The 13,434-nt window shown below is 49.0% G+C and overlaps 1 protein-coding gene across 1 annotated transcript in view; it reads right to left on the minus strand.

The window, feature by feature from the left end:
- The window catches only part of LOC138666903 (zinc finger protein 773-like), a 54,445-nt gene extending 41,547 nt beyond the window's left edge, over nt 1-12,898 (minus strand). Inside the window, exon 1 of the mRNA XM_069755084.1 lies at nt 12,834-12,898. The gene's annotated coding sequence lies outside the window, so the exon portion shown is untranslated. The remainder of the gene's footprint in view (nt 1-12,833) is intronic.
- Nucleotides 12,899-13,434: the final 536 nt, after the last annotated feature.

Here is a 13,434-nt window from a genome sequence, read left to right on the forward strand (position 1 = left end):
GTTTTTTGCAGGATCCGTCAAAACAGCTGTTTCCGCCGGACGGAAAACACATACAGAGGAACGGTTGAATCGCGATCTCACCCGCCGCTATTGCGGGCACATGTCAGTCATGTTTTTTTTCATTGATAGATTGGGCGATTCTGAACGCGGCGATACTAAATATGTGTAGGTTTGATTTTTTTATTGTTTTATTTTTGATGGGGCAAAAGGGGGGTGATTTAAACGTTAATTTTTTTTTTTCATATTTTTAAAAACATTTTTTTTTACATTTGCCATGCTTCAATAGCCTCCATGGGAAAGTAGAAGCTGGCACAACGCGATCGGCTCAGCTACATAGCAGCGATCATCAGATTGCTGCTCCGTAACTGAATTACAGGCTTGCTATGAGCGCCGACCACAGGGTGGCGCTCACAGCAGGCCGGCATCAGTAACTATAGAGGTCTCAAGGACCTCTATAGTTACCATCCTGACGCATCGCCAACCCCTGATCATGTGACGGGGGTGGACGATGCGCTAATTTCTGGCCGCGCGGCTGGAAGCGGTAGTTAAATGCCGCTGTCAGCATTTGACAGCGGCATTTAACAGGTTAATAGCGGCGGGTGAATTGCGATTTCACCTGCCGCTATTGCGCGCACATGTCAGCTGTACAAAACAGCCGACATGTCGTGACTTTGATGTGGGCTCACCGCCGGAGCCCACATCAAAGGAGGAGACGACATGCGCAGAACATGTTGCGTTTTTTACTGCGATGCGTTTTTCCCCCAGAAAAAACGCAACATATGCACAAAAAATGCGGAATGCATTATAAATGATGTATGCATTTTTAAATTGTTTTTATCACATTTTTATAGCGAACAAACGCAAAAAAATGCGAAAAATCCTGAATGTGTGCACACAGCCTCAATGTGTATCTCCCCATCACACTCCATATGTGTCTCACTCATCATACTTCACGTCTCTTTCTCTCCTATCAGTCACTCTTAGGCCGGGGACACACACAACGTATAAAAAAACGGTCCGTTTTTGATGGACGAGAATCGCACAAATGTTACCAAAACAGTGATCCGTGTGCAGTGCGAGGATGCGATTTTCTCGCATCCAATGATCTGTGTGACATCCGTGTGACATCCGTATGGTCAGATTTTCTCACACACTTGCAAAATGAGCAAATAATGGCTGAGCCTTTCCTGTCACCTGCCCAATGCCTGAGAATTTCTCGCACGTCACACTGCTGGTCCGTGTGCTGTGCAATTTTTTCTCACCCCCATAGACTTTCATTGGCGACTCTCGGCCGAGATACGCTGAGAATTGCAGCATGCTGCGATTTCACTCGGATCCTGAATACGGCCGAGAGAATATCGGATGATGGGAGCTGCCCCATAGATTAACATTGGGACGAGCGCTATGCGATTTTTTTATCGCATTGCACTCGTCCGTATTGCGGTCTAGTGTGACCCCAGCCTTAGCCATACAATGCATCTCTCCCCTCCCTCCATAACGCCTGGCTATTCACTGCAGAGCTGGAGCTCCCAGACAGCTCCTAATGCTGCTCCATGCACACCACATGTCTTCACTCTTCTTGGGTCCAGATGCTGCTGAGCCCACTGTGTTCTGCTCCTCTGTAAACAAGCTGTCACTCTGATGCAGTAACTGCTGGTGACAGCAGGTCACAGGGCAGTCACACACAAAATGGTGCTGCCCTGTGATGCTGCTCTTCATTCTTACTGTTGGGGCAGTAACTGCTGACATCACCATTTCCCTCCCCTTTTGGGTGGTCTAATATCCCTGGGGCAGAGCTGCTAAGTCTTACTATAGCTGCTTGAGGTCTAAAACGGAAAATGCTCCCCCTAGTGGTAAATATGTATATTTGTAGAAAAATATATAATATTTTTCATATAGAAATGTTTGCAAACAGTGCAAACATTGCATTAATACATTTTAATTACTATTTTAAGCTTAATTTCACAAAATACAAGAAAACTGGTGGCACCTTCCCTTTAAGGTACCGTCACATTTAGCGACGCTGCAGCAATCTAGACAACGATGCCGATCGCTGCAGCATCGCTGTGTGGTCACACAGACAGCTCTCCAGCGACCAACTATGCGAAGTCCCCTGGTAACCAGGGTAAACATCGGGTTACTAAGCGCAGGGCCGCGCTTAGTAACCCGATGTTTACCCTGGTTACCAGTGTAAATGTAAAAAAAAAACAACAAAAAAAAAAAACTACATACTTACATTCCGGTGTCTGTCGCGTCCCCCGGCGCTCTGCTTCCCTGCACTGTGAGCGCCGGCTGGCTGTAAAGCAGAGCGGTGACGTCACCGCTGTGCTCTGCTTTACGGCCAGCCGGTGCTGACCGTGCAGGGAAGCAGAACGCCGAGGGACGCGACAGACACCGGAATGTAAGTATGTAGTGTTTGGTTTTTTTTTACATTTACGCTGGTAACCAGGGTAAACATCTGGTTACTAAGCACAGCCCTGCGCTTAGTAACCCGATGTTTACCCTGGTTACCAGCGATGTCTGCGGGAGATCCAGCCACGAAATAAAGTTCTGGCCTTTCTGCTCCGACCAACGATGTCACAGCAGGATCCTGATCGCTGCTGCGTGTCAAACACAACGATATCGCTATCCAGGACGCTGCAACGTCACGGATCGCTAGCGATATCATTGTTAAATTGTTCAGTGTGAAGGTACATTTAGTGTTCGAGGTTTATATGAGGTAGGTGGTAATGTTGATGAAAGATCTACTGAACAAACACAGTCCTATCCAAAGACAACTGACAACTTGTGATATTGGAAAGGCTGCGCAACTCCCTTTCTTTTGCAGCCACACAGCAGTATGTCTTGTAGATGAGGACCAGAAAGAGCATGTGCTCCAGTAGATTACAAAACTCTCCAACTGCCCAACTCACCCAGAGTACTAATCATATAATTGCAATGCATGGAGGCATGGGGTAGGGCCTGGAACAAGGCTTGGACCAGCATTTCTAGCTTAAACATTGATCAGTAACAGGTGGATGAGTGATAGGTGTAGACCTGGTGCTCTGAGAGCCCTGCCAAATTCAGGCAAGAAACATGTGGGAGACCCAATTTGGAGTCCAAACATTTCCAAAAATTAGGGGCAGACACCACTAAAGTGTCATCAATTTTCCCAGAATAGAAATAGTATAATGAGGCTCTGACACTCCTTCCACTACAGGCAAGCCACCAGATGAAGACACAACTTAATAGTCTCCACATTTCCAAAAATTGTTACCAACATCAGCAACAATAGCAACAGCAGGCACAGGATCCACGACAAAGGTGTCACATACTACAATAACACAAGATCAATGCAGCCCAATGAAAACTACACCATCGCCAAGTCTGCGATTGGGGTGCAAAAGTAATTGGAGATCCGGGACTTGTTCATCTTGATGAAAGTTAGGCCCCTCAGCCATTTTTGAAGACCAAAATGCAAAAGGGTCAAATTCCCCCCTGATGGAATTGATATTGAGCTGAAGATACTCCTGCACCATCCTCTCCAGTCGTTCAAGTGTCAGACTTGCACTCTCTTCTGCTGGTGCACACACTGGTCTAAAGAATGTGTGAAATGACTCACAGAAATTGCTTATGCCACTTACACTGCTGATTCTAATGTTCTTGCACGTTCCCAGGGTTGGAACTGTATAACTGATGCACTAATTCTGCGTGACTGCTGTCTTGGGGAAAACCACTCATAATTTTGTGTACAATTGTGTTTTGATACTCCAGCAGCATATGCGCATCCCATTACAGGGGGAAAGCGTCAGGCAAAATGTACTCTTGTACAGTGGAACTAACAGAGTGGCAACCCAGTAGCCAGCACAATTTCTAATCCTAAAAATATGGGCATCATGTCGTAGAAGGTGCAGCAAAAAGGCGCTCATATGTGCTTCCATGAGGTCCGAGTCCATGGTGTCTTGGTAGCAGGTAACACTCAAGCTTGCTTCCTACATCCTCTCCCACCAACCACGGACAACGGAGAGGAGATCATTATTCTCTTCTTCTCCTGACTGTTGCATGCCCATCACCTCTCCCTCCTTGTCCTCCTCCATTTGTTCCTCGGCTCCTGCACATTCACTAACAGTTTGTCTGATACCATGACCCCCCTTCTCGATTGCTATAATCCACCCTCCCATGGCACCCACTTGTGTGACAACAGTCTGGAACTTTGAGATATTGATATCACTTCCGCATCTCCCTCCTCTTCCTTTGGGACCACCACAACCGCCCGCAGACTATTGAAAGTGTGCTCCAGTATGTAGCTGACCGGAATAGTGATGCTGATGATGGCATCATCAGCGAAAATCATCTTAATAGCCATTTCGAAACTGTGCAGAAGGGTACCAAGGTGCTTCATTTGAACTCACTACGCAAGCGTGATTTTCACCACATCTGTACTATGTTAGCTTAGGCTATGCAAAAGGACATATTGCACCAGGGCTGGTCAGTGCTGACACAGTCGCTGCAACATGTGGAGAGTGAAATTCCACCGTGTCGGCAGATCGCATATAAAACGGTTAACCAGCAGGCTGAAAGACCTCTGTAGCGATTCAAGTTGATGACCTGCAGGGTGCAAAAACCCTAGTCCCTGCATTCATCATCTCCTGTCTCGACTACCGTAGGATCCTGCTTTGTGCCCTCCCTTCTAACAGTCTTGTACCCCTCCAATCTAATATATAAAGCTGAATGTGTGTGTGTATATGTGTGTATGTATGTATGTATGTATGTATGTCCGGGATTGGCATCTGCACCGTCGCAGCTACAGCCACAAAATTTTGCACAGTCACACGTCTGGACCCCGAGAGCGTCATAGGCTATGTTGTGAGGCAAAATTTTAACCCCGCGCGTTCCAATTCACTAAACAATTTTGCCCCTATCTACATAATGGGGAAAAAGTGAAAGGAAAAGTGTTGGAGGCAGGCGTCGCAGCTACAGCAACAAAATTTTGCACAGTCACACGTCTGGACCCTGAGAGCGTCATAGGCTATGTTGTGAGGTGAAATTTTAAACCCGCGCTTTCCAATTCACCAAACAATTTTGCCCCTATCTACATAATGGGGAAAAAGTGAAAGAAAAAGTGTTGGAGGCAAATTGACAGCTGCCAGATGTGAACAAGGGGGACTTAAAGATTGAAAGCGATGGCGCCAAAGAGTATATACCGTACAGTTGCTAAGGTGTGGCCTCGACATGGGATACTCACCACACACGGGGATATGAACACACACACAAAAGGCGCCACACACTACCATGTGCTTGAACACATATACCACCCTCAGCACACATTTCACCACACATACACCAACCGCGCCACATAAAAGTCGAAACACAAGTCGCCGCTCAAAACTCACCACGTCCTAAACTCGCCACATGCAAAGCTAGGCTCACGCAAAACTCGCCACACATGCAAAACTCACCTCATGGAAAACTCACCACACGCAAAACTTGCACACGCGGAAAAATTGCCACATGCACAAAAGTTGCAACACATGCAAAAGTTGCCTCACACAAAACTTGCACATACTCAAAACGCACCACACAAAACTTGCCACGCGCAAAACTCGCCATGCGTAAAACTTGCTGCACACAACTTGCTACACTAACCTGTCACATGCAACTTGACACAAAAAGTTGCTACACGCATGTCGCCATACAAAACTCATCTCACAAAAGTTGGTACATGCACGTCGCCACACGCAACTCAACACACACAACTTGACACATGAAACTCGCCCTAAAACACACACAAGTCTGGTATTATCCTTCAAAACTAAAAATCTGATTAATAAGCAGACAAACTACAAGAGCAACAAATGTACCATATAGGAAATACGGCAGTTGTCAGTCACATGACCTGTCTATTATGTGTATGTGTGAGCTAATATATACTGCCAGGGGGGAGGGCTTCCTGTTGGCTGGGGATTTATCAGGCTGTCGATTTAGCTTACAAATACTGAGGTAAAAATACTGACCAAATAATGTGTGAATGCGGTCTAATACAGGAGGAGATGACACACAGATATATACTATATACAGGAGGAGATTACACACAGGTATATACTATATACAGGAGGAGATGACACACAGGTATATACTATATACGGGAGCAGATGACACACGTATATACTATATACGGGAGCGGATGGCACACGTATATACTATATATGGGAGCAGATGACACACATATATACTATATACAGGAGGAGATGACTGACAGGTATATACTATATACAGGAGGAGATGACATACAGGTATATACTATGTACTGGAGGAGATGATACACAGGCATATACTATATACAGGAGCAGATGATACACAGGTATATACTATACAGGAGGAGATGACTTACAGGGACATACTATACACAGGAGGAGATGACACACGTATATACTATATACAGGGGAGATGACATACAGGTACATACTATATACAGGGGCGATGACACAGGTATATACTATGTACTGGAGGAGATGATACACAGGCATATACTATATACAGGAGCAGATGATACACAGGTATATACTATACAGGAGGAGATGACTTACAGGGACATACTATACACAGGAGGAGATGACACACGTATATACTATATACAGGGGAGATGACATACAGGTACATACTATATACAGGGGCGATGACACAGGTATATACTATATACAGTGGAGATGATACACAGGTATATACTATATACAGGAGGAGATGACATACAGGTATATACTATGTACTGGAGGAGATGACACACAGGTATATACTATATACTATATACAGGAGCAGATGATACACAGGTATATACTATATACAGGAGGAGATGACATACAGGTATATACTATGTACTGGAGATGATACACAGGTATATACTATATACAGGAGCAGATGATACACAGGTATATACTATACAGGAGGAGATGACTTACAGGTACATACTATATAAAAGAGGAGATGACATAGGTATATAGAGGAGATGACATACAGCAGGTATATACTATATACAGGGGAGATGACATATAGGTATATACTATATAAAAGAGGAGATGACATAGGTATATAGAGGAGATGACATACAGGTATATAATATAGGAGATGACACATGGGTATATACAATATACAGGAGAAGATGACATACAGCAGGTATACACTATTTACAGGGGAGATGACATACAGGTATATACAATATACAAGAGAAGACATACAGGTGTATACTATATATGAGGGAGATGACAAACATGTATATACTGAAGTGAAAATGAGGGGTGTGAGGTGAAAATGAAAAGGTGGGAGTGCAAAATGAGAGGAGTGTGGCAAAATAGTGGAGTGATAGGAAAATGACAGATGTGAGGTCGAAATGACAAGTGTTAGGGGGCTATGAGAGGAGTGACAGGGAAAATAAGAGGTGTGAGGGGAAAATTAGAGGTGTAAGGGAGAAAATGAGAGGCATGATGGGAAAATAAGAGACGTGAGGTGCTATAACTAACCACAGATATTTACTATGCCCAGGCAACGCCGGGCTCTTCAGCTAGTCCATCCTAAACTCTGCTGCCTGAGTAATCCACCTATCCCCCCACTATTCCCCAGTCTCTCCCCTCTGTCCCTACACTAGCTCCCCATTACCCAGAGACTTCACTTCAAAACCCTAAGGCTAGGTTCACATTGCGTTAATGGGCAAAATAACGCCGTGCAATGGGTCCGTTAGCGCACCCTTTGACAGCAATGTTATTTTTGCCTGTAGCGCATCGCTAGGGCATGCCATTTTCGGCACGCGCTAGCAATGTGCCGTTCTTTTGTGACGGACCTCGGACGCTGCTTGAAGCGTCCGAGGTGTGTCCGAGGTTCGTCCCTCGCTATCGCAGATCTGCGCTAGCGGGAACTGCGAATGCGGACCCCAGAGAAAAATTGCGTTAGCGCAATCCGCTAGCGCTATGCGCTTAACGGATTGCCCTAACGCAATGTGAACCTAGATTAACCATGGCATACAAAGCCATCCACAACCTGTCTCCTCCATACATCTGTGACCTCGTCTCCCAGTACTTACCTGCAGGCAACTTCTGATCCTCATAAGATCTCCTTCTCTACTCCCCTCTTACCTCCTTTTCCCATGATCACATACAAGATTTCTCTTGCAGCACGGTGGCACAGTGGTCAGCGCTGGAGTCCTGGGTTCAAACCCCACGAAGGACAAAGAGTTTGAATGTTCTCTCCGTGTTTGCGTGGGTTTCCTCCGGGTACTCCGGTTTCCTCCCACATTCCAAAGACATACTGATAGGGAATTTAGATTGTGAGTCCCAACGGGGACAGCAATGATGTGTGTAAAGCGCTGCGGAATATGTTAGCGCTATATAAAAATAAAGATTTTTTTTTTTTTGCACATCTCCCTACTCTGGAACTTTCTACCCCAACATACCATGCTCTCATTTACTGTAGAAACTTTCAAAAGGAACCTGAAGAACCACCTTATCCGACAAGCCAACAACCTGCAGTAACCATCTCAAAAAAGGGTACTTTTTTCCTAAAGTTGTCAAAATGCAGCACAATTATACTATTCCTACCGTGGGGAAATTGATGCCACTTTTGGGATGTTTGCCAATTTTCTGAAATGTGGAGACTCCAAGTTGGGTCTCCTTCATGTGTGTTGCCTGAATTTGGCAGCGCTCTCAGAGCACCAGGCCTTCACCTGTCACTCATCCACCTGTTCCTAATCAATGTTTCAGATAGAAATGCCGGCCCAAGCTCTGCTCCATGCTGCACAATTATACTATTTGTACTTTAGGTCAATTGGTGCCACTTTTCCTGGTGTCTGCCCCCAATTTCAGCTGTTCTTCCCCCCTGAAGGGGTTGTCTATGCATTTCGTTATGCCTCTCACTGAATTCAATGGAGTTTGGGTATGTTTGTCAAAACTGTTTGGTGAACAGCAGGACGTTAGACGAACCGAATCTTCAAAAAATGGGGAGCAACTGCTGTGAGACGCGGCCTCCTCCAGAGCATCTGTGATTCTTTATTAGATGAAGAACAAATGACAAAAGAAAATGAGGATAAATCCTGATAGAGAATAATGGGGCCTCCAGCACCGACCTCCACCCGCAGAGCCGCACTTCACATAGAGAATAATGGAGCCTCCAGCACCGACCTCCAGCCGCAGAGCCGCACTCCACATAGAGAATAATGGAGCCTCCAGCACCTACCTCCACCCACAGAGCCGCACTCCACATAGAGAATAATGGAGGCTCCAGCACCGACCTCCACCCGCAGAGCCGCACTCCACATAGAGAATAATGGAGCCTCAGCACCGACCTCCACCCGCAGAGCCGCACTCCACATAGAGAATAATGGAGCCTCCAGCACCGACCTCCACCCGCAGAGCTGCACTCCACAGAGAATAATGCAGCCTCCACCATCGACCTCCACCCGCAGAGCCGCACTCCACATAGAGAATAATGGAGCCTCCAGCACCGACCTCCACCCGCAGAGCCGCACTCCACATATAGAATAATGGAGCTTCCAGCACCGACCTCCACCCGCAGAGCCGCACTCCACATAGAGAATAATGGAGCCTCCAGCACCGACCTCCAGCCGACCTCCACATAGAGAATAATGGGGCCTCCAGCACCGACCTCCACCCGCAGAGCCGCACTCCACATAGAGAATGATGGAGCCTCCAGCACCGACCTCCAGCCGCAGAGCCGCACTCCACATAGAAAATAATGGAGCCTCCAGCACCGACCTCCACCACAGAGCCGCAGTCCACATAGAGAATGATGGAGCCTCCAGCACCAACCTCCACCCGCAGAGCCGCACTCCACATAGAGAATAATGGAGCCTCCAGCACCGACCTCCACCCACAGAGCAGCACTCCACATAGAGAATAATGGAGCCTCCAGCACCGACCTCCACCCACAGAGCCGCACTCCACATAGAGAATAATGGAGCCTCCAGCACCGACCTCCACCCGCAGAGCCGCACTCCACATAGAGAATAATGGAGCCTCCAGCACCGACCTCCACCCGCAGAGCCGCACTCCACATATAGAATAATGGAGCTTCCAGCACCGACCTCCACCCGCAGAGCCGCACTCCACATAGAGAATAATGGAGCCTCCAGCACCGACCTCCACCCGCAGAGCCGCACTCCACATATAGAATAATGGAGCCTCCAGCACCAACCTCCACCCGCAGAGCCGTACTCCACATAGAGAATAATGGAGCCTCCAGCACCGACATCCACCCACAGAGCCGCACTCCACATAGAGAATAATGGGGCCTCCAGCACCGACCTCCACCCACAGAGCCGCACTCCACATAGAGAATAATGGAGCCTCCAGCACCGACCTCCACCCACAGAGCAGCACTCCACATAGAGAATAATGGAGCCTCCAGCACCGACCTCCACCCACAGAGCCGCACTCCACATAGAGAATAATGGAGCCTCCAGCACCGACCTCCACCCGCAGAGCCGCACTCCACATAGAGAATAATGGAGCCTCCAGCACCGACCTCCACCCGCAGAGCCGCACTCCACATATAGAATAATGGAGCTTCCAGCACCGACCTCCACCCGCAGAGCCGTACTCCACATAGAGAATAATGGAGCCTCCAGCACCGACCTCCACCCGCAGAGCCGCACTCCACATATAGAATAATGGAGCCTCCAGCACCAACCTCCACCCGCAGAGCCGTACTCCACATAGAGAATAATGGAGCCTCCAGCACCGACATCCACCCACAGAGCCGCACTCCACATAGAGAATAATGGGGCCTCCAGCACCGACCTCCACCCGCAGAGCCACACTCCACATAGAGAATAATGGAGCTTCAGCACCAACCTCCACCCGCAGAGCCGCACTCCACATAGAGAATAATGGAGCCTCCAGCACCGACCTCCACCTGCAGAGCCGCACTCCACATAGAGAATAATGGAGCCTCCAGCACCGACCTCCACCTGCAGAGCCGCACTCCACATAGAGAATAATGGAGCCCCCAGCACCGACCTCCACCCGCAGAGCCGCACTCCACATAGAGAATAATGGGGCCTCCAGCACCGACCTCCACCCGCACTCCACATAGAGAATAATGGAGCCTCCAGCACCGACCTCCACCCGCAGAGCCGCACTCCACATAGAGAATAATGGAACCTCCAGCACCGACCTCCACCCGCAGAGCCGCACTCCACATAGAGAATAATGGAGCCTCCAGCACCGACCTCCACCCGCAGAGCCGCACTCCACATAGAGAATAATGGAACCTCCAGCACCGACCTCCACCCGCAGAGCCGCACTCCACATAGAGAATAATGGAGCCCCCAGCACTTACCTCCACTTGCAGAGCCGCACTCCACATAGAGAATAATGGAGCCCCCAGCACCGACCTCCACCCGCAGAGCCGCACTCCACATAGAGAATAATGGAGCCTCCAGCACCGACCTCCACCCGCAGAGCCGCACTCCACATAGAGAATAATGGAGCCCCCAGCACCGACCTCCACCCGCAGAGCCGCACTCCACATAGAGAATAATGGAGCCTCCAGCACCGACCTCCACCCGCAGAGCCGCAGTCCACATAGAGAATAATGGAGCCCCCAGCACTTACCTCCACTTGCAGAGCCGCACTCCACATAGAGAATAATGGAGCACCCAGCACCGACCTCCACCCGCAGAGCCGCACTCCACATAGAGAATAATGGAGCCTCAGCACCAACCTCCACCCGCAGAGCCGCACTCCACATAGAGAATAATGGAGCCTCCAGCACCGACCTCCACCCGCACTCCACATAGAGAATAATGGAACCTCCAGCACCGACCTCCACCCGCAGAGCCGCACTCCACATAGAGAATAATGGAGCCTCAGCACCAACCTCCACCCGCACTCCACATAGAGAATAATGGAGCCTCAGCACCAACCTCCACCCGCAGAGCCGCACTCCACATAGAGAATAATGGAGCCTCCAGCACCGACCTCCACCCGCAGAGCCGCACTCCACATAGAGAATAATGGAGCCCCCAGCACTTACCTCCACTTGCAGAGCCGCACTCCACATAGAGAATAATGGAGCCCCCAGCACCGACCTCCACCCGCAGAGCCGCACTCCACATAGAGAATAATGGGGCCTCCAGCACCGACCTCCACCCGCAGAGCCGCACTCCACATAGAGAATAATGGGGCCTCCAGCACCGACCTCCACCCACAGAGCCGCAGTCCACATAGAGAATAATGGAGCCTCCAGCACCGACCTCCACCCGCAGAGCCGCACTCCACATAGAGAATAATGGAGCCTCCAGCACCAATCTCCACCCGCAGAGCAGCACTCCACATAGAGAATAATGGAGCCCCCAGCACCGACCTCCACCCGCAGAGCCGCACTCCACATAGAGAATAATGGAGCCCCCAGCACCGACCTCCACCCGCAGAGCAGCATTCTACATAGAGAATAATGGAGCCTCCAGCACCGACCTCCACCCGCAGAGCCGCACTCCACATAGAGAATAATGGAGCCTCCAGCACTTACCTCCACTTGCAGAGCCGCACTCCACATAGAGAATAATGGAGCCTCCAGCACTTACCTCCACTTGCAGAGCCGCACTCCACATAGAGAATAATGGAGCCCCCAGCACTTACCTCCACCCGCAGAGCCGCACTCCACATAGAGAATAATGGAGCCTCCAGCACCGACCTCCACCCGCAGAGCCGCACTCCACATAGAGAATAATGGAGCCTCCAGCACCGACCTCCACCCGCACTCCACAGAGAATAATGGAGCCTCCAGCACTTACCTCCACTTGCAGAGCCGCACTCCACATAGAGAATAATGGAGCCTCCAGCACTTACCTCCACTTGCAGAGCTGACTGCACTTACTCCACGTATATGGCTGCTCTGTGTGTACAGAACCTGTGATGAGGTCACAGGAGGGGAGGAGTCAGGGGTCACATGATCAGGGTTCTCAGTGTATGCAGGACTCTGAGGTGCTGGTTGTCATTTCTGTGTGGGGTCAGGAGGGGTTTACAGTGTGGATATGACTGAGTCGTGTGTGTACGAGGTGTACGGAGCGGAGCCGCGTGTACGAGGTGTGCGGAGCCGTGTGTGTACGTGGTGTACGGAGTGTTGTGTGGACAAAGCAGAGCCGTGTTCCTTCCTCATCCAACCTAAACCCTATGAAGAACGTGTGAGCTCTTCTTAAACATTGGATCATTCAGAGATTCACAATGAACTTCTGGAGTGAGTTTGCTGCACTTAAAGTAAAGGGGCCGAATAATATTGCACGCCCCACTTTTTAGTTTTTGAATTTACATTTGGTATCTTTATGTTTGAAGCATGATATGTGGGAAAAGATTGAAAAGTTCCATGGGGCCGAATCCTTTCGCAAGGCCCTGTAGATCTCCGTCAATGCCTTGTAACACAAATTTTGGGGAAACCATAAGAGAAAGGAAG

The sequence above is a fragment of the Ranitomeya imitator genome, chromosome 2 (genome assembly GCF_032444005.1).
Source record: "Ranitomeya imitator isolate aRanImi1 chromosome 2, aRanImi1.pri, whole genome shotgun sequence".
Classification (NCBI taxonomy): domain Eukaryota; kingdom Metazoa; phylum Chordata; class Amphibia; order Anura; family Dendrobatidae; genus Ranitomeya; species Ranitomeya imitator.